This window comes from Sinocyclocheilus anshuiensis, unplaced genomic scaffold (genome assembly GCF_001515605.1).
Source record: "Sinocyclocheilus anshuiensis isolate Anshui unplaced genomic scaffold, SAMN03320099.WGS_v1.1 scaffold376, whole genome shotgun sequence".
Taxonomy (NCBI): domain Eukaryota; kingdom Metazoa; phylum Chordata; class Actinopteri; order Cypriniformes; family Cyprinidae; genus Sinocyclocheilus; species Sinocyclocheilus anshuiensis.
Genome location: NW_015558600.1, coordinates 747,916 through 770,607, shown reverse-complemented (window position 1 = coordinate 770,607; position 22,692 = coordinate 747,916). Strand labels below are relative to the sequence as shown.

The 22,692-nt window shown below is 36.3% G+C and overlaps 1 protein-coding gene across 3 annotated transcripts in view; it reads right to left on the bottom strand.

The window, feature by feature from the left end:
• The window catches only part of LOC107680146 (leucine-rich repeat and immunoglobulin-like domain-containing nogo receptor-interacting protein 1), an 84,905-nt gene that overhangs the window by 22,813 nt on the left and 39,400 nt on the right, over positions 1-22,692 (bottom strand). Inside the window, exon 2 of one of the 3 annotated variants that reach the window (XM_016475924.1) lies at positions 20,056-20,187. The gene's annotated coding sequence lies outside the window, so the exon portion shown is untranslated. Of the gene's footprint in view, positions 1-4,659; positions 4,964-5,141; positions 5,169-20,055; positions 20,188-22,692 lie in introns of those variants that run through there. The other 2 variants (XM_016475927.1, XM_016475925.1) reach the window with 2 other exon arrangements.

The following is a 22,692-nucleotide window of genomic DNA, read 5'->3' as shown; positions in this document are numbered from 1 at the left end:
CCTCGATGATTTTTTGTATTCGAGTTACTCGAGGAATCGTTTCAGCCCTAATTATTATTATATCATATTTAGATCATTATTAAAATAATAATTTTAATAACAATAATTTAAACAATAATATAAAATTTGTATTTTATATATATATATATATATATATATACATACACACACACACACACACACACACACACAAACACTCACATACGTTTTTAATGAATAATTACTTTTATTTTGATTATTTATTTTAAATAAATATTTTTTAAATCTAAATTTCACAAACTTCAGCTTTAATACTTGTTAAATAATAATAATAATAATAAATAATTATTGTATTTTATGTTGATTATTATTTTGACAATTTATTTACTTATTAAAATAAATAATTAATTAAAAAAATTTTTAAATAAAAATTCTGAAATCAAAATTACAATGTCATTTGTAAGATTTTACGAAGAGCTGTTAATAAAATTATTTTCAGTTTCATCCTGTTGTCTGAGGCAGGTTTTTATTGCCTATGGTATCCATTTAAAGCTACATTTCTGGTATTGACTCAATTCTACCGCCCAGTCACAATACAGGCACCGCCCGCAGACAGACGAAAAAAACACAACCACAACACGAGAGCCACCCACAACCCAGGCCCCGCCGCACGACTACCTGACATTTCCAAGTTGTTCCCATAGAGTCTTCCATTGTGATTAACATTTACTCAGCAGGACTAGAGCATCTTCTCCCTGCAACACTAATGAGCTCTGCTGGCTCGTTACTGCCAATTCATTTCCAGAACATCCTCCGAGTCATCATAAAAACATGAATCCAGCATTCATGTATCATACATTAATGCAGTTTCATGTCGCTTTATGGAAACGTCTTGAACTGCACCTAATGTCTTTTTAAAGCGTAATATGATGCTGTGGCATTAAACGTCTGCTGGAGAATATCACTAATATAACAACCAAGAGAGGAAGAGAGGAGTATTCCTTTGACAATGCACAGACAAAAATTCTGATTTCCAAAATAATTTCATTTGGATGCACCGTGCCTGACTATTAGCTAAACAGACAGCGATTTAAATTTCAGGAAACTAATGCAAAACTAATGGATAAAATAATAGTTATTCAGTGGGGCTTTTCTCCTGGGCAAAAAGCATTTAATTTAAAGATTAGTGGTAAGCTGCTCTATTTCTCTCTCTCTCTCCCGCTCTGACAATGAGACTGTAAGTAATTTGACTTTAAAGAGCCAGGAGTAAGTGAGCATGTCTGTGTGACACAAGTCATCAGCAATAAGACACAATGGGACAAACTCCTCCCCTTCGCATGCCCCTCCCTCTCATCCGCATAGTTGCAGATCTTTAAAGTCTTGTGCTACACAACAAGCCAGTGAATCCATCTGCAGACCAGAGATCCCTGATGTTTGGAAAGCTTTAGCATAATTTCCATACTAAAAGCTTGTGTATTTAACAATATCAAAATCTGCAGACACAAATTAAATGCATACAACATTTTTTTTATTGTACGTACACTTGCTTAAAAGGGACAGTTCACCCCAAAATGACAATTTTGTCATAAATTCCTCCAAACCTGCATGACTTTCTTTCTTGTGGAACACAAAGGGGCTTGTGCACTAGATTTCAATGAATCTTTTCATTTCATAAGGGAAGTAGCACTAAATCTGATTTGTGACTCATTCATTTTTATTTGAGTAAATCTTTTATTTGAAATTATTTTATATTTATTTATTCATTTACTCAAAATTATTTTATATTCAACTATAAAAGTAGTACACATGAATTGTGCACTTTATTACAATATTTTCAGTTTATGAGAAGTAGCACTCAGTCTGATTCATGAATGATTAATTATTTTACTTGCATTTTGTTTGCTATTAAGAATGATTTTTATTTATTTACCTGAAATTATTTTATATTTATTTATTTATCCAAAATTATTTTATATTTGACTCTATAAGTAGTACATACAACTTGTGCACTATATTACAATCTTTTTAGTTTATGAGAAGTAGCACTGGGTCTGATTCATGAATGATTCATTCTTTAGAACAAATCTTTTATTTTCATAATTATTTTATATTTATTTATTCATGTACCTGAGATTATTTAATATTTATTTATCCAAAACTATTTTATTTTTATTCAAAATTATTTTATTTTAGTAGTCCATACGACTTGTGCACTATATTACTGTCTTTTCCCTTTATGAGAAGTAGCACTGATTCGTGAATTATTCATTCTTTTGAACTAATCTTTTCAATGAATCAGTTGGTTCAGTTCACAAAAAGAGTCTGAATGATTCGTTCACTAACTGGACTGAGCTGGCTTTCAAGTTGACTCACTGAATCACTGGAGTCGAAGATGATCAGTGAATAATAAAAATGAACATTTTGGTTCATTTTTCAAACAAATTTATCACAATTGCATATGACTCACAGATATAGCACACAAATTGTACTGAACACTTTTAGGGTAATTGTACAATGCTTTCGCATTCTTTTTTCGAAGCTTGAAAGCTTCAGTTCTTTTGTATTCTATGGAAGAAAGTCATACGGGTTTAAAACGACATTGAGGTGAGTAAACAATGACATATAACATTTACATTGACTGGTAAAGTATTACATGTAAATGACCCTTTCCTCCATGAGGATTGGTGATTGCAGTCAGATAATGGGTACCCTGGGAGTGAATAAAAAAATAAAATAACACACGGTCACGTTGTTGGTTATACAGTTAAAATCACCTCACACGGTGCTGCAAACGTGTTCATCAAGAAGCCCAGTCTCACAGCTTGAGTTTAAAGCCAGATATCATCGCTACTATCAAATTAAATATACGAATCAGAGATTCATCCAGGCTCTGTCGAAATGACATCAGTCGGACCTATTTGTACATCATATTATTTGCACACTGGAGTAATGAAAGTGATTTCTGTTGACACAAAGCGAATTCATTCTCCGCCGATGCCTTTATTGCACTACAAGTGCCGTCCATCACGCTGATTCCATTTGTAAAACCAGCGATCACAATGAAACGCACATTATTTTTTCGCCATTGGAGACAGTAAATGCACCGGGTCAAACGTTCGCATGGCAGCAAGCACATTGTCACGTCAAGCCTGCTTTTTACAAATGCCCACGTGGGCGTAACAAATGGCGAGCGAGCTCTTCTGAGCCCGGCGTTCCAAGTTTTATATGTATGTGAGGTTTATTCACGAGGGCCCTGAATTCATAGCTCACACTGAGGAAGTGATATTTGGACCAGTATTTCTGTGGGAAATCTTTTAGCTCCTGTGAGATTTATATGAAGAACTAATCCAACAGCAGCAGACATAACGGATAACCCACACACACACAAGCCAATATAGTCCGAGCCAGCTGGGCTGAAATTGCCCAGACTGATTTAATATTCTGTGTGGACAGAGATATCAGCAGCACCTAGGATCAACTCCTCAATTCCAAATCAGATCAATTCAGAAATCAACTTCACTGAATGGCACAGTACTTATTAAAGACAGCTACTCATTCTAGAGCCTTCTGAATGATGATTCTACAGCTTTGTCCAACCATTCTAAAGCCTTTCTGCATGGATCTTCACTAACATGATTGTACCAAACAATAAAATGACCATGAAGACCAGCAATTTTTCCAGATATTCCATTGATTTGATTTTCAAGGGCATTTTTGACCTTTATGAGGGTATAACTTTCTAAATATGTTTTTCATCCCTCTATGTCAAATACTTAAATTTGATCAATTCATACACTCTTAAGAACAAAGGTTCCAAAAGGGGGATTTCCGTAGTGAAAAACCATTTTTTGGTTCCCCAAAGACAATTCAGTGAACAGTTCTTAAAACAGCCATTTTCTTTCTTACTGTCAAGAACATTTTAATAACCTAAAGAACGTTTTGTGCAATGGAAAGGTTCCATATAGGTGTTAAAGGATCTTAATGGAACCATCAATGCCGATGTGAAGGCCTTAATGGGACTTTTATCAAACTATTTCACAAATCAGGCTATAGGGAAAAAAATCATCATGGGGGATATTTTTCCAATTTCAAAGGCTTTTTTTTTTTTGGCCCTGAGCACCCCTCAATTTTTAACCATGTCAAACTGATTTCTCCCAGTGTGGTCATTTTTTAGTTTTTTTTTGTTCAATAGCTACATGACAAAATCATTTAATCCAGAAGAAAGCTTCACAGACAACACCGACTGACCCAAATGCTTGTGCTGAATTGTCTAGTAAGACAGTACGAAGTCTGCAAAAGATTTAACAGTAAAATTAGATAATGCGACAATATATTATGTAAAGTTATATATATATATATATATATATATATATATATATATATATATATATATATATATATATATATATATATATATATATATATATGTGTGTGTGTGTGTGTGTGTGAAATATATAGGTGAAAAGCATATATCTGTGTGTGTGTGAAATATATAGGTGAAAAGCATATATCTTATTTATTACTTTCTTTTTAAACACACACACACACACACACACACACACACACACACACACACACAAATAGCATTTACTCTTAAATAATACAAGCAGTCTCTCTCGCTCGCTCTCTCTCTCACACACACACACACACACCTTAAAATCCGAAGCGTTGTGAACTTACAGCATCATTCAGTATCGCTGCAATAACACATACGCGGATATGTTCATCTTATAAAACGCGACGATCCGTCCACAAACACCGCTGAAAGTGCTTATATCCGTGCCTGATAAACCCTTGATATGATCACAGACGATCCCTCATAGGAACATACATATAAACTCTCTTCATATGATCACAGACACCATCATCATCATCATCATCTTCATCAACATCATCTCTCGGCGGATCGACGAGCTCAAGGAGTCGCACAGATATTCTGCTACCCTCCGTCTGTCCTAGTGATTTTGTTCTTCTCCCGTCTGCAGTCTGGACTCACCCAGCGCCGAACGAGAGCGTGCGCACACTCACACATAAACGCGCCTGCGTCTCCAAGCCGCGTTTATTCAGCCTCTCCGAAATGTCTGAACAAACAAACTGCCCCGAAACGTGCGTGTGAGAGAGATTCTCACGCAAAAACCGAGAGAAATACGCCTCTTCCTTACGACAGCTTACCACGAGAACCATATTTCCCGCCAAAATATCAGTAAGTAACTAGCCTAATGTATAAATAATCGATACTCAATTAGGAACACGGTTATTTTTAAGTTACCTCCGTTTAATTGAAGTAACTGCAGGGTATTTGGAGGGAATTGTATGTTTCCATGGTAGCTACATGTGTGATCAAACTGAGATATCTATAAATGTTTATTCTTACAGAAAACATACCATGATGGTAGGCTAATAGGCTGTAATATCATACGCCAAACCTGTAAATATACATTTATCTAAAGCAACTCGAGAATAATACAAGCATAACAATTGAATAAATGCAGTAATCGGACAGTACCATTGAATCTTCATCTGTTTAAGTCATATGAACTTTTCCTCACTGCCATATTTCTGACCAAAAAGAAATAGCGGTGAATACAAAAACTCCTGAGAAGCAATATCAAGAAAAATATTGATCACTGATTTTGATCCATCCACATGATTCCGGAATAATTTACAGGCCTACAGATATGTAGTCAGCACACACATTGCCAAATCTGACACATTTCAATGTTTACATACTTGATCCATAATTTATTTCTTCACAGCATGAGCGGCAGTTTACTCAAAAATGAAAACTTTGTCATAATTTCCATCACCCTCAAATCATTCCAAACATGTATGACTTTGGTGGAACAAAAAAAGAAGATATTTAGAAAAATGTCTCAGTGCATATTTTTCGTCCATACATGGTCAATATTGATAGTGTCAAGTAAGTTACATCTCAAAGACATCTGAGTTCATATTTGATATAAAGATTATCAAATGATGAATAAATCATATGATGAATATCAAAATACTACGGTAATACCTTCTGGTTCAACCTACAGCATTTTTTTCTAAGGAAAACATCCAGAAGAATAATTTTCTTGCTGTTGTTGACTGCAGTACCACACATGAGGTCCTGGGGGCGCTGTTGCTCTCACTCAGATTGCAGTTGCCTAAAAAATAATTTTCCGGGCACCTTAAAGGGATAGTTCACCCAAAAATGAAAATGTGATGTTTATCTGCTTACCCCCAGGGCATCCAAGATGTAGGTGATTTTGTTTCTCCAGTAGAACACTTTTGATGATTTTTAAGTTCAACCGTTGCAGTCTATCAGTCGTATAATGCATGGCAATGGTAACAAAATCTATGAGTGTAAAAAAAACATGCACAGACAAATCCAAATTAAACCCTGCGGCTCGTGACGACACATTGATGTCCTAAGACACGAAACGATCGGTTTGTGCCAGAAACCGAACAGTATTTATATCATTTTTTACCTCTAATACACCACTATGTCCAACTGTCTTTGGGCGCGCGCACGGCTTCCGGTGCGTGAGGTGTGTACGCGCTCTGGCGTAGTTTACGTTAATGGGTGTTGTCGCGGGAGGAGCAAACGACAGACACAGTGGGTGTGGCGTCAGGGGTGTGCTTCTTTTATTAACAGAAAATAAACACAGTGTCCAGAAAAAGGGAATCAAGTGTCCAAAATAACAGGGGATCTGGTGTCCTCGTCGTGCTGCGGGGTTCGTGAATGTGTTCTACTGAAGAAACAAAGTCACCTACATCTTGGATGCCCTGGGGGTAAGCAGATAAACATCAAATTTTCATTTTTGGGTGAACTATCCCTTTAAGCATCCGCCTGAAGAAGCTGTTTGAGCACAATAGCTGTGAGCAGCATAAACAAATGGCCTCCCATGACATAACAGCTGTCTGTTTAAATTCATAGGGGTCAGTGCACATCACACGCACCCATAACTGCATTCAGTAAATGGGCGGCCCAGGATTTTCAGCTCCTTCCACCTGATAAATCAGATTAAAGCTGCGTTCAGGAGATTTTCCAGACAGACGTATGCCTGGATCGATGGTCTTATTCCGACTGGGCTGCATTAACGGATGAGTTATGAGAGATTTCTGCAGACGCCACGGCTATGCAGAGACTAAACATACAGGATAGGAGTCACTTAACACCTGAGTGTGTGTGTGCACGCGTGTGTGTCACAGCTAACAAGCCTCAAGTTCTCAAAGTGAACTTCCTGTCATAAGATGGTGACAACTGTATCATTTGAGAGTTTGAGTTGTGTGTATAGGATCCAAAAGTTAGTGATTTACCAGCATCAATATTTCAGTGGACATAAGAGAAAAAACAAACAAACAAAAATATATACATATCAATGAAGTTTGAGGTAAAATGTTATATATATATATATATATATGAATAAACAGACACATTATTATAAAATACATGATTTTTCTGTTTATTAGTGACAAATGTCATACTTTACCCACAAAACCTGTTAAATTGCATTAAGATAGCCTTTTCCACAACATTCAGAAATCAGCACAAAATGTTGTTAAACCTCTGTGATGTCATTTGAAGGAGGCCAATCATGATGTTTGTTCATAATATATTCATTTTAGTGGCTTAAATGTTTGAAACAAAAGTCCTAGATAAACTTCTGATGGCAAATTTGTGGATGTCAAAGTGGCTAGAAGACAAACGAGTTGCCACAGTTGTTTTCTGTAGTACACGGTTTCTGTCTTTCATTCGAAGCCCTCACATCACTCAGAGAGGGTTAAACTTTCATTCTTAAAATTCAACTCAAACCATGTAAAACTGTTTTATTTACTCGCCGAAGCCAATTTCTACTCTCATTTGGTGCTGGATGTCTGCGTTGGTTTCTCTAGCTGATTTTTTGTGACTGGGGAAAACGAGACCAACAGGAATAGAGCCGTCAGAAAGGAGAAAACAAACACCAGAATGGCATCTTCCAAACCACATGATTTATTTCACAGTTAATGTTGGAACAGCATGACAAATCTGAGTAGTTTGTAAGGCACAGGACGTTGTGATGAGGGCAGACGCATATTAGGCCTAATCTGACGTCTGAGCGAAACGTGATATGATCTACAAGTCCAGTGTGACACAAACTCCATCTGCACACACAACGGCTTTCAGTTCAGAATAATCCTGCTCTTTTGCTCTCTCTCCATCTCCATCTCGCCTCTTTCCAGGGCTATAAAGGTCAAAGTGACGGCTGCAATCCAACACAATACTCTATAGTGGAGAAACTAATGGCTTGACAAAAAAGACAGATTTTTGATAGATTATTGCCCACATTGTGTTTTATTCTGGCCTGGTTTCACATAACCAGACTTTTGACTAGCAGCATAAATAATTTTGGCCAAGAATCACCCATCTGATCGACCATCTGACCAACATGTCAAGAAATCAACCACAGTTTGTTACAGTACATTACAGCAATAGTAGCCTACACAGTAACAATTCAGTACAGTACACAGTACATTCCACTATTCTAAAGTAGTTGATTAATAGGCAGTTAAGGAAACAAAATATAATGTAAAATAAAAAAATGATAATTAAAACAACAATAATAAAAAAATATGTGTGTGTGTGTGTGTATATATGTGTGTATATATATACTGTATATATATATATAATTAATTAATGTAATGACAGCAGTGTCAGTATGCTGGTAATGCTTAAAAATAATTTATATATATATATATATATATATATATATGTAAAATTGTATCGGTAGTGCATTAATAAAAAAATAATTTTTTAAAACAAATAATAAAAAATAATTCACACACAGCAGTGTGAGTATGCTGGTATATAATATACATAACATCTAAAAGTAATTCATATAATAATATTCATATAATAATTCAGCAGTGTTGGTTTACGGTTATAAAACATGCACACAAAAAATAACGAGTAGACTGTAGAATTTCTGCCCTACAGTGCATCTCAAATTAAATTTTTGGGGTCTTTTAAAGATTTGATGTGACTAATTTGGACCAAGAAAGGGTCTTTCTCAGTAGTTCTCATTTTATCAACCTTGTACTGGATAAACATGATTTTGTTTCCAGATGGACTAGTACAAAAACCTGCACACACTGACTCTGAGAGGTTTCTTAAAGCTGCCAATCAGATCTGAGCTTGTCTGATCAAAGAAGCGAGGGAAGAGAGCAGAGAGAAATGGCATGGCTCACTTTAGATGGACTCACACACAATACACTAATGTTGAGATATTTCTCTTTGTATTACTGATGGCATTTCCCAGCCGCAGGCTGCAGTGCAGAGACAGCAATAGCTACTTTAAAAGATGTTTCCAGCACAGCACTCATCTCATCTGGAACCAACAAAATCTCATTCTCTTGTTCTGTATTCTCTTGCTATGCTGGTAGCAATCATATCTACACACACTGGCTCAGATCGCACACACAGCGAGTCAAGGACTGTCAGGATTACCAGCATCTAATTTTACAATCACTGGTTCATAGTTGGAGAAAACTTGAACATATACTGGAAAAGTAGAATTTTGATACACATGTAAATTGTAAATACACATTTCAGAACAAGTAAAAATCATAATTTTTCATTTATAATGTCCTCCATAGATTTAGCACTACATTTATTGTGCTTAATGTAAATTAAACACCATAATTTAATACAAAATAGCACTGATAACACTAAAGAGAAATGTAAACACAGCTATAACCTTTGAAAACGGCCAACAACTATTTATACACCTTACAAGTTCCCATTCCTTCTCAAAAACTACTTAATTACATAAGCGGGTGAAACAACCAATAGCCACACCCCAAACACAGTGGCCACTCCCCCAAAACATAACACATAGAAGACCAGACATAACTTCAATTCATTTACTTTAGCTAATTAAAAATATAGATTATTATTTTGTAAAATGTACAGGAAAGATGGCAAACAGTTTTGTTTTATAAATGTAGTCACTGAATGGAAAAACCCCTGAACCAGTTTTGGAGTGACCTGTTTTTCGTCTGTCTCCGTGGGCACCAGTCAGGCTATAGAACATAATATATAGAGTTTTGTGTCCAGAGAATCCAGTTCAAATCCTGCCTCCAGACCTTTCAATGATTAAAACTATCCATATATAAAAAAAAATCACACGCTCTTCTACATTAGGTTTCAAAACCAGAGATTTTTCAGCCTTACAACACATGCTGTCAAACTCTAAGCCTCAACAGTATAGTGAATTGTTTTGGTAAATCCGACAGAAGAACACAAGCCTTGTAAACTTTGACTGAGGGTCATGAGTTCATTGTTAAAGTTTACATAATCAGTACACACTGCCTGCCCATGTACACGCATAATATTCAGATTCTCTCTTTTAGAAGAGATTTTACACTTCATAAAACACATTTTCATCCAAACATCAAAGCAAGCAATTCTTTGAGGAATAATCCTTGCATTCCGACCTTACAATAATGAATCCCTACAGCAAAAAAGACTGAAGTCATACATTATTAAACTCTGCTTCACTGATGTTGTACAGTACTAAGAGTGTAAAGTACTGAAATCTTACAGTACATAAATTCTACTGTACTGGGACTATAAAATATTACAGTAATAATCAGTACTGAAATCATACAAAACTAAAACTGTACAGTACTGACATTTTATGGTTTGACTGTAGAGTACTGAAATATTACAGTTATTTAAACACTACAATACTTACGTCATATATTTAACTCTGCTGCACTGATATTTTACCGTATTAAGAGTGTAAAGTACTGAAATCTCACTTCATCAAAAGCCAACAGTACTGAAAAACTACACTACATAAATGTTATTGTATTAGGACTGAAATATTACAGTAATAAAAAGTCACAGTAGTGAAATCATGCAATACTAAAACAGTATAGACTATACTGTTACTATAATAATATTACAGTATTAAAACAGCACAGTACTAAAATCATACAACATCAAAACTCTGATACTGAAATTAAACTGTATAGTACTGAAATTCTACAGTGCTAAAACTCTACACTACTGACATTTTTCAGTATTGAGACTGTAAAGTACTGAAATATTATAGTAATGAAACACTGCTGTACTAAATTTTTACAAAATTGCATAAACTACAGAAATGCATCCCTACAATACTGAAATCTAGAGCAATAAAATGTTACAAAACTGAAACCTTAGGGTACTGAAATGTTACAGTACTGCATCACTAGTATGAAATCCTCTTCCGTTTCATTGGTGGAATGAGAACTGATCATGCAGCATCTGTGTGGAAACCAGTAGTCTATTTTTATCTTGCATTTCAATTACGACTTCAGTAAACAGAATTTCCCAGATGAATGCTCAAAGTGAGATCAATTAAAAACACTTAGCTTATGAACAAGGCAAATTAAGAAAATTTATGGCAGCAGAATATAGATGGACAGCAGAATTTGGATGCAGATCAGCTTGCAGCTTGGTCGAATGTTTGGCGTCTGTTTGTGCCAGTATGGCTCGCCACCATCAAACCACTCTAAGAGAATAAACCAGCACAGGCTATTCTACAGCTGAATGACATTACATTATTGCAAAGTGTAAGTATGCATGCGTGTGTGCGTCCTCCTGTACCTCCTAAGTTGGTTCATAAATATCTTATTGGTACAATGATCCTGCTGTAAATGTGAGGATAGATGGATTTTTTTCACAAATTTTCTCCACACACCTCTCAGACAGATACAGATGCCATAATGGCGTGTACACAAATCAGATGCAACATGTAGCTGAAAGCATCAGCTGTTTCTCAGGATCGGATCAGCACTATCGAGCTCTCAAATAACCAAATAGATATGTTTTAGTACCTTGAATTTTAACTGTATACATTTATTGGCAAAGTTATTGATGCATGGACAGACCTTTTCAGAGTTCAGCGCCTCATCTCTCCCTTATACGCGCACTGATCTGCATGTTTAGTGGACTAATGATGCCTGGAATTAACTGTAATTTGCTCCTTGAAGATCAGGCAGGTAGCAGTCCTATTAAGAGACCCAAAACATTACAAGCCGGCTTTGATGTAATGGTCAGGTATTTCAATTTATAAGGATGGGCATTCATCATCTGAAGGAGCGTCGCCTAAACTAGCGCAGCCACTGTCAATGGCTCTACTGATTATTAATGGTAGCCAATGCCATCTATTATTGTTGCACCATATAAAATGTGATGCGTATGCAAAGTGTCCAAAAATCGCTTCTCTACATAGTGCACTACTTGACGCTTGCTATGTAGGGAATAGTAAATGAGTGCTTGTTTGTTGTTGTCACTTAGACCAGCGAATTTTTGTTAACATTCAATCCTTAATATTTACTAACTGATAAAACATAATATTAGAATATTTTAAAGATTAGAAATCAGTGATTATTTTATACTATTGAAAACACTAGTTTTTTACCACTATTACATATAGGCCTAATTTGATGGAAAAGATATTCAAAAAAGTCATATTTAAAAAATATTGTGTTAATAATTTGCTTTAGTATAAAGGCAATATAAAAGCCAATAATATAATTCTACTAACTATTTCATAAATTAGTTCGTCTATATAATAAATCACACTAGCATTTTCCTAATACAATATATATATTTTTTTAAATAGGGGATCATCATATTTTTGGATTCTTGTCATCAAAAATGTTGAAAAATACTTGACCACCGCTTTTTATATTTTAAAATACATATTTGGCTATATCAATCCTTAAGAGAGGGATCTCATTAAAGTCCAAAGCAAATCTTAGAAAATGGTAACTGATCTGTAGGCTGGATCTAAGGATAAATTACTAACACTTGAGGGGCTGTATGAGATTTATCTCATAGTTTGAAACCCTTTCCATTGGGAAAACTACTCTGGTAAACACTGGTGTGGAAATAAACAGAAAATCTTTACCAACAGGTTGTTTTATACAGGGATAGGGAAGCAGCTGCAGGTCAGGAAGAAAAAAACAAACTAAAGCTCTCAAAAAAGTGTTTCGAAGGGATCATGGGGTTATTTGATTGATTTCCTTTAGGTAGATCCTCCCATATCGTCCCAACAGACAAACTCAGTCTAAAGACAATTTAATTAAGAGGCAGAAGGCAGCAGGGGAGATAATCCTGCAGAGTTTTATATAATTCAGACATGATTAAAAACCCATTGCTGCATTCCCCAAATGGAATGACGGCCTCACTTTGACCACACCGAGGGTGCGAATCACAGATGTACCCACAGGCCCCTCCTGTGGCTGCACTAATCAGCTGGACTCATCTGGAGTTACCACTTGAATTTTCCATAAGAAAGTCAATGTTCCCTTGTGACCCGAGGAGGTACCTGGGAATTCTGTTCCTACACAATATAGCCATTTTAGGCAAATGTAATCACGTATCTGCTTGAATAATGATGTTCTATTGCTTTGGATTCATTTACACTCTGCTATAATATCCGTATGATTAGCAGCATCGCACATAGAGTCTATTTTCAGGCAGGATATTTATAAAGCCTGGATATTTAAAGCAGTCACAGGGTGGTTTGGATCCATCCCAGATTTATAATCATTTCTGAAAATCTAGAACCTAAAAAACTACAAACTGTTTGTCACCATATTATTGTTGGATTACTGACAGCGGTGATTTGTAACCTAATTCAATTCAGAACGAATTTTAGCATTTAAGTGCTTCATGATGACAACCAACAAAAGTGTTATGCATTTTACATCAGCAAAAATTATGCACATTTTGGCACATTAAATCAGCCAGTGAGTTTGAATGTGGCACATCAGGGAAGAAAATCACATTATTAATTAATATCTCAATTGTTTCATATAAATCAATGAGATTAAATGGAGAGCAAACATTTGCATATGTCTCCTGATCATCCTCAGATTTTTTTCTCAGAAAAATGCCATAATATGTTTGAGAAGAGATCTCAAACTGCTCAGATTTGCCAAAGTCTGTGATCAAAACTCAAGAGACCTCAATTTAAACTCAAAGATTTCTCTTCAGTTACCAAGACCAAAATCTGCGATCCACATTCATTACGGAGCCCTGCACAAGACATGCAGGCAAAAAATGTTGTTATCATGCCACAAATTAAGAATATGTTCCAATGAATTAGGAATTACTTCTTTCATTTTATTAATTCGTTTCCTCATTTTAGTTAAAATGTGGCCACAATTTACTATTGATTCTCTTGATTTAGTTCAAATGTGGCCACAAATTACAAATCATTCCTACGACTTAGTAATTCAATCTCTCATTTTGTAAAATGTGGTCATGTTGTAGTAATTTGTTCCCTTTACTAAAACAAGGGAACAAATCAGTACAAATCAGTGGCCATGATTTACTTAAACGATTGAATTCTTAATTCGTGGCCAGGATTTAACTAAAACAAGGGAACAGATTCTTAATTCTTGACCACAATTTACTAAAACGAGGGAATGAAATCTTAATCTGTGGCCACGATTTACTAAAATGAGGCAACAATTTTTTTATTCATGGCCACTATTTACTAAAACGAGGGAATGAAATCTTAATTTGTGGCCACGATTTACTAAAACAAGGGAACAAATTTTTAATTCATGGCCACAATTTACTAAAACGAGGGAACACATTTTTAATTCATGGCCACGATTTACTAAAACGAGGGAACGAAATCTTAATTTGTGGCCACGATTTACTAAAACGAGGGAACAAATTTTTAATTCATGGCCACAATTTACTAAAACGAGGGAACTAATTTTTAATTCATGGCCACAATTTACTGAAACGAGGGAACACATTTTTAATTCATGGCCACGATTTACTAAATTGAGAAAAAAAAGCTTAATTTGTGGCCACGATTTACTAAAACGAGGGAACAAATTTTTAATTCATGGCCACGATTTACTAAATTGAGAAAAAAAAAACTTAATTTGTGGCTACAATTTACTAAAACGAGGGAACAAAATCTTAATTTGTGGCCACGATTTACTAAAACGAGGGAACACATTTTTAATCCATGGCCACGATTTACTAAATTGAGAAAAAAAAAAATTAATTTGTGGTTACAATTTACTAAAACGAGGGAACAAAATCTTAATTTGTGGCCACGATTTACTAAAACGAGGGAACACATTTTTAATCCATGGCCACGATTTACTAAATTGAGAAAAAAAAAAATTAATTTGTGGTTACAATTTACTAAAACGAGGGAACAAAATCTTAATTTGTGGCCACGATTTACTAAAACGGGGGAACACATTTTTAATTCATGGCCACAATTTACTGAAACGAGGGAACACATTTTAAATTCATGGCCACGATTTACTAAATTGAGAAAAAAAAAAGCTTAATTTGTGGCCACGATTTACTAAAACGAGGGAACAAATTTTTAATTCAATGTAATGTTGTGGGCTCCAAACATTTCTAAGGAATGAGGAAAAACAGTTGACACATCAAGGAAACATAAATGATAACTCCAAGTTTTCCAGACTCCAAAAGAGCATTTTTATTTTGTTTTTGCGAATCACTCTGGTCACCAGTTTCCCATTCCAGCTCACATTACCACCCTCCAGATTCATGCATGTATGGCATAATCTCCAAACTCTTTCCGTTCCCCTCACCACCGGCTACAAATCTCCTTCCCAGCAGCCCCCTCACCGCCCGAGAAATGTCTTCACACTGCCTCCTCTCAGAGGGAAAAGATTGACCTTGACGAGACGTTCCTCCTCTTAAACACAGATTACACCAAATCTTTCTCCAGCACACACGCTTCCAGAAATCCATTTTTCCACCTCTGATGGTTTTATATCTCAGCGGCAGCTATTCAACAGCACAGGACACTCAGATTACAGTCAAATTTACTGTGAGGCAGCATAAACACTTCTTTATCTCATTAAGCATGCATGGATTCATGAACATGAATATTCAAACGTTCATATGAATATTCACAAAGTACCGCTCAGTTTCTCAACCTTTACTCTTTTCTTCTTTCTTCAGTCACACACACTATAATCACATGCATAAACAGAGGAGAGTGGGGTGTCTTTTGCTTGAGTTTTCTAACAATTACAATCAGCTCTTTCAGCAGTGATCTGCAGCGGTTCCCAGCATGCATCAGCACCTTGTGTTTGCGACCCTGTATGAGTTAGGGGTTGAAATGACACTGTTCATCAGCGCTGTTCTGATCTCATTTTGCTCTGATTGTAGGCGAGCAGCAAAGTTCAGCTGTCAGAGAAAGCAGATCTTTTAATAAATCACAGAAGAGCCACTGTACAGAAACCATCTGCACATGTATGGATATTACCAGTCGATCCTGACAAGGCTATACACACATTACTGACAGTAACATTAGCCCTACTCTTACATGAAATCTGGTCCGCTTATTTGCTCCAAGAACCACCCACTTGACTGACATGACTGACACGTAACACGACCAATCACAGAATGTTTTTTTTTATATACAATGTCTATGGATTGGTAAATATGAAACTGGACATAACTCTGAGAAAATGGGATATACAGTGTTCAAGTAAATTCCATAAAGCTCAAACATGGTTGTTGGAAGGATGGATGGACGGATGGATGGATGGATGGATGGATGGATGGATGGATGGATGGATGGATGTATGGATGGATGGTTGGTTGGATGGATGGATGGACAGACGAATGGATGGTTGGTTGGATGGATGGATGGATGGATGGATGGTTGGATGGATGGATGGACGGTTGGATGGTTGGATGGATGATGGATGATGGATGGATGAATGGATGGTTGGTTGGTTGGTTGGATGGACGGATGGATGGATGGTTGGGATGGATGGATGGTTGGACGGATGGATGGATGGATGTATGGATGGATGGATGGTTTGTTGGTTGGATGGACGGATGGATGGATGGTTGGTTGGTTGGTTGGATGGATGGATGGATGGATGGATGGACGGATGGACAGATGGATAGATAAATATATCTATACACTTGTAATTTTTTCTAACAAAAACAGAATGAAAAATGCTGCAGAAACTGTATGTTACATTACCACATGTTTTTTGCATTAATAATTGTAATAATTTCACTGTATTCATGCTGTATGCTCAATATAATTTCTACCATAAGTCAGTCAAATTTTTTTTTTTAATCAATAGTTAATATTTTTTACAGCCCAAACTACAGTACTGCACCATAAGATTATTACTAAAACATATAATAAATTATAAAAAAAAAAATTTCAAGAAAAAAATGTATTGTCCAGTTAAGTTTATATGGCAAAGTAACAATCACATATATGATTTTATTTTACCTCAAGATGTTTTATATTATTTTTGTCGTATTTCCTTAACCTGAACTCAGCTGGCAGTGTTTAGCGGAAATGTAACTGGATGTTTTTATGGTGTGTGATCTGACAGAAAGAGTAGAGAGAAAATGGAGCTTCTTAGAACCTCCACAAGACTCGGAGCAGCAAAAAACATCTTTCAAAAGAGGACAGAGAGAGAGAGAGAAAGCACGGCCCAAGCATCTCATCTCACTCTCAGACAGAAATTGAGCTCCGATCTTTTTCCCTGTTTTTTTTTTTTCGAGGAAGAGATTCATACATGCAGAATCTAGCGTATCGTTTGTCTTCAGTCATGCGAAATGCCGTCCGTCAGCTTTACTGCAGCCTGGTTTCCTCTCCGCACAGTCACGATAAATGATGGGAGAACAGAAGCAAGATGAGGAAAAAAAGGCAGAGAGAGAGAGGGAGGGCTGTAATGTTTTCGCACAGATATGGCTTTCAAATACTGGCTTATGGGTTGGAATTCATACGCTATCATTCAAAATGACAAACCAAAATAATACAAGGATCATTTATCCCGCTGCTTCGGACAGATCCTTTTTACCTCATGGTTTCTACCAGGTACAGAAGTGCAAAAACAGCCCAGCATAAAGTGAACTATTTTACAACCAATTACATGGAAATAGCCATTACAGCATGTTGAAACTAAAAGACTCAGAGTCCATCAAATAAAACTCAAACAGTCCTGCATAGCCAGACTTTTGACTATCAGCATAAATACTAGCCCACACCACAACTCATTCTAGCCACAAAAAGTTGCCACCTGTTGTTTTCTGTCATATCAACATACACTTTTCACAAGTAATAGCAAAAAATGAATTGTAATTACAGTTATTCTCCTCCTTGACTATAGGTAAGTTCATTCTTGACAATCTACCAACAAACTACAAGGTATGTAAATCTTTTTTGCTTCTTGCAGTTTCATTGGCCGTTGCTCTATTGCTAATAGTACACTAATTTGACAAGTTAAATACAGTTTCAAATGTGTTGTAGCATCACATACACTAATGTGCAAAAAAGTAGTATAATAATATATGCTTGGTTTTAGAGACAGAAATAAAATCAACATGTAAAGCAATTAGCAGTCAACTGAAACAGTTTTTTTAATGGCCGACAACAATATTGAGAAAGCTGGTTGGTTGATATTATGCCTATTATATATGCATAGTACAATTCAATGATGTACACAAACTTTCTGAACCAAAAATAACACAAATTCACAACAAAATGGACACTTTACACAATTAATTGCAAAATATGAATGAGAATTACATGGTTATTCTCCTCCTTGACTTTAGATAAAATGGTGAAATTTGATATGTGTCGTAGCATCTACACTACAATTTGGGGCATTTTGTTGTATACTTAAAACATTAGTGTACAAAAAAATGTAGTCTTATAATGTACCCTAGTGAAAAATAAATATACTAAAATGTATTTGAAATACAATTATTTCATGCAAAGTACACTACAAATACATTTACATATTTATGCACTTAATAAGAATACCCTGCAATTGTACTTTTAGTATACTAAGCTGGTATACTTAAAGTCTGCTAAATTGGGAGAACTAATTTTGTACTTAATGCACTTTAATTGTGCAAAAGTAGTGCTGAAGTCCAACTAAATATATACTGAAGTACATCTGATTGTGCTAAAATGGAACTACTGCAAGTATACTTAGGCGCACTTTAAATATCTTGCATTTAAAGAACGTGATATTATTCAAAGATCATACAATCTTCGGCAACAGTGACATTGAAACACATTTTAGGCTTAATATTAAGAAATGAGCATTGTGCACAAGTAGTACTCCAAATAAAGTTTAATTATAATTTTTATATCAGTAAGTCTTGAGCGATATGTCAGTAAATATGTTAATAGATTTGAACTATACTTGGTATGAAATAAATGTATTTTAAATATATTACATTTTTACTACGGTATGCTTGGTTTTAGACAGCAAGATCAACATGTAAAGCGATTTTGACAACAATATTGAGAAAACCGGTGAGCTGATATAATGTCTATATGCATACTACAATTCAATTATATCAAACGAGATGTACACAAATGTTGCATCCCAAATGATGCTTTATACACTATGTACTCATGCATGTATATGCAAAGTACAATTAAATGATAGGATCAGTACTTTCTGAACTGAAAAGAACACACAAATTTATGACAAAATTGATTTATTATGTATCAACAAAAATATCTGAAGAATTCGGAACTGAAAAACTGCCTCAAACAATCCCACAATCCTCTCAAACTCCAGCTCAAGTTCTTCCTCAGAAACGCTAATTTTAGCCAACCCAGTACCTTGTAAACAGGACAAACCACTAAAAACCTGAGAACCCTGAATTAAATAAAGCCAGCCAATCAGATTACATCTGAAGCTGATACGTGTCAGTGGGCATGTTTGTTCTGCTCCAACTGGGTTTGTGGGTGCGCACACATTTGGGCGTCTCCTGGGGGCCCCGAACGGTTCAGACGAACCCCTGTAAACACCTACGGAAGCTGCTGTCTGTCAGATATGCTGACATCACTCACTGCGCTCACAGACTGTCAACGCGGCACCTCTTTTATTCCGAAATCAACTCTATTTCTTTTCTGGCACATTGGCTTTAATATGATTTAAAGTGTAGCTGCAGGAGACGGCAGTATACTGAGGAAAACTACCATGCCAGCACTTACATAACATCACAGAAACACAAATCACTAGGAGAGGCTGAGTTGTACTCACGCTTCTCTGCTCTTTAGGATGGAAGCTGCTGGTTCACAGGGAATCTTGCAGGAGATGGAGACACGTTCTCTCCTGTGTCCACATTCCCCTGTCTTAATGTCTCCTCAGTGGAAAATCCCAGAACAGATGAAACTGCAATGGGAAAAACAAAGCAGAAGAGAATGTTTTAGGACTAATGCTACAGTATGTCATCATTTGGGTGCATTTCATTGGATTGAATTGTCTTTGAATATATATTTAATTTATTAGCCGCATTCACTAAGCCAACCATCACTATTGGTACTATTACTCAAACGGAGGGTTAGGGATTTGAACAAACGAAATGAAACATATCTCATCCTGCACACTACAGAAATTAACGATCTCTTAAATTAAATTAAAGGCGTGCTATTACTTTCATAAGTTATTGGACTTGGGTTTTCCTTCAACTATGGACAATTTTGTTCCTGTGGACTTTTAGACAATAAAGTCTCAAACCAAAATGTTCATACTCTTACTAGCTTAATGTGTTAACTAAACTGTCCTACAGTGTATCTCAATGCTTAAAGTGTAATTTCACCACAGTGTTATTTCCACCAAATCTCAAATTAAATATTATTTTTAAAGCATTTTGTGGTGGAAATGCATTTAAAAAATGTTGGGAACAAAATGGCTGACACCTTTGCCTATTTCACAGCATTAAATTATATTTTGGACAAAATGACAGCTTAACTGGAAATGACACAGAATAAACATTGATCACAAGTGATATTTACTTTGATTTTGTGACATTTACCTCGGTTTTACTTCACACATCACATCTCATATTTCATCTCAAGCTTAATTGGGGCAAAATTGTTGATGTGGAAATGACAAATGTATTATTTTTTCATTTTTTATTTAGATTTATCAACATCAAAATTCATATTTTAATCGGTTTTCATGTAAAAAATATAAACGATTACATTCAAGATCTAATATCTGAGAGTAAAACAACATAAACCGACATCTGTTTTTTTCTTTTTAATAAAAATCGGGCCCAAGTTGAAGAAACACCCACATATGATTTGTACCTGAAGGATGATAAAACATGACAAAAAATTCCCATGGACTTACATTGAAGCAAAGACTCAAACCGTATCTAGAGAGCAGAACGTCAGAGACTTTAACGCCTTAGCAACCACACAGACCACCCTAGCAACTGCACAGTAACGTGTTAAAAACCCCTTGGAGCAACTTAGCAACCTATTAGTGACCCAAAACAATCTTTTTTTGTTGTCGAAAAAGCAGTCATAATAAAGTCCCACAAGAAATATTTCTACATCAAGCCTTTATTAAAGCATCCGCCATGTATATTTTAAATTAAGCTCCATTATGAATCCTCACATGGCTGCAGCAGATGTGACCGTTTCTCAAGGTTTAACAGCTCTCGGTATATTTTAAATGAGACCTGCGGTATTATAACTCATAACCTTTCCATTTGATTGGCTCTGCTGTGAGCGTCCACTGTTACTGATTGCCTCCGCTGGGAGGGTCTCTTTGTCTCCTCTTGGCCACACAATTATAGTTTTCCCCTCTCTGATTGGTGGCTAGGTGCATAATACAGAACTCGCACACACACTGCGAGACCATCTCGGCCACCCTTCATTTTCAGAGCGAATTTCCTGCTGCGGCTTCATCTCCACCTGAATCCCACTAGCACACATCATCAAAGCCACTTCCTGTATTACAGCTCCCTGCACTGTGGGTATTTTTAATAGCCCTGAATGTGCCGAATTTATATAATGTGAAGACTTGTTTATTACAAATTGTCGAGATATCATTATGTTCTCCACTGTGGGTTAACTTCACAAGACAAAAATGGAAAATTCCACTAATGTATTTGCAATCTATCTAAGGTTACACCAGGCTTACAGCTCTCCCAAATGACAATTTAATATTTAAATGAGGTTTTTGTGAAACTGAAACACCCATTTAGCTTCACAAGCAAGAGTTCCTAGGTCAAATTCACGGTAAGTTCAACAGGGTATCAATATTTCACCCTCAGCTGCATGAATGAAAGAAAATCCCATTGTAATGCTGAAAAGATTAGCTTTCTTTTAGAAAATAAAGAGCTATTGCACAAAACGCTCTCTAACAGTAAAGTTAATGAAAATGCATGCTGCTTTCAAGCAGAAAACTACAGTAGCAAGCCAGACTCTATAGCTAAATCATCTATGAAAACAGCCTGAATGGGTTTGAGAGAACAAAAGCAGGACTGGATTGACCATATGGGCATTTGGGCACATACCCAGTGGCACCAGGCTTCCCCAAGTCAGCCGGCAGTTAATGTGGCAAGCCGAAAGGACGTTAATGTGGCAAGCCGAAAGGACATTAGTGTGGCAAGCCCCAAGCACGTTAGTGTGGCAAGCCCCAAGGACGTTAGTGTGGCAAGCCCCCAAGGACGTTAGTGTGGCAAGCCCCCAAGGACGTTAGTGTGGCAAGCCCCCAGGACGTTAGTGTGGCAAGCCCCAAGGACGTTAGTGTGGCAAGCCCCACGGACTAATATGTGCCGGCTCCAGCCCCAGAACTCGCTCCAGCGCCGGCTCTAGCCCCAGAGCTCGCTCCAGCCCCAGAGCTGGCTCCAGTGTCGGCTCCAGCCCCAGAGCTCGCTCCAGT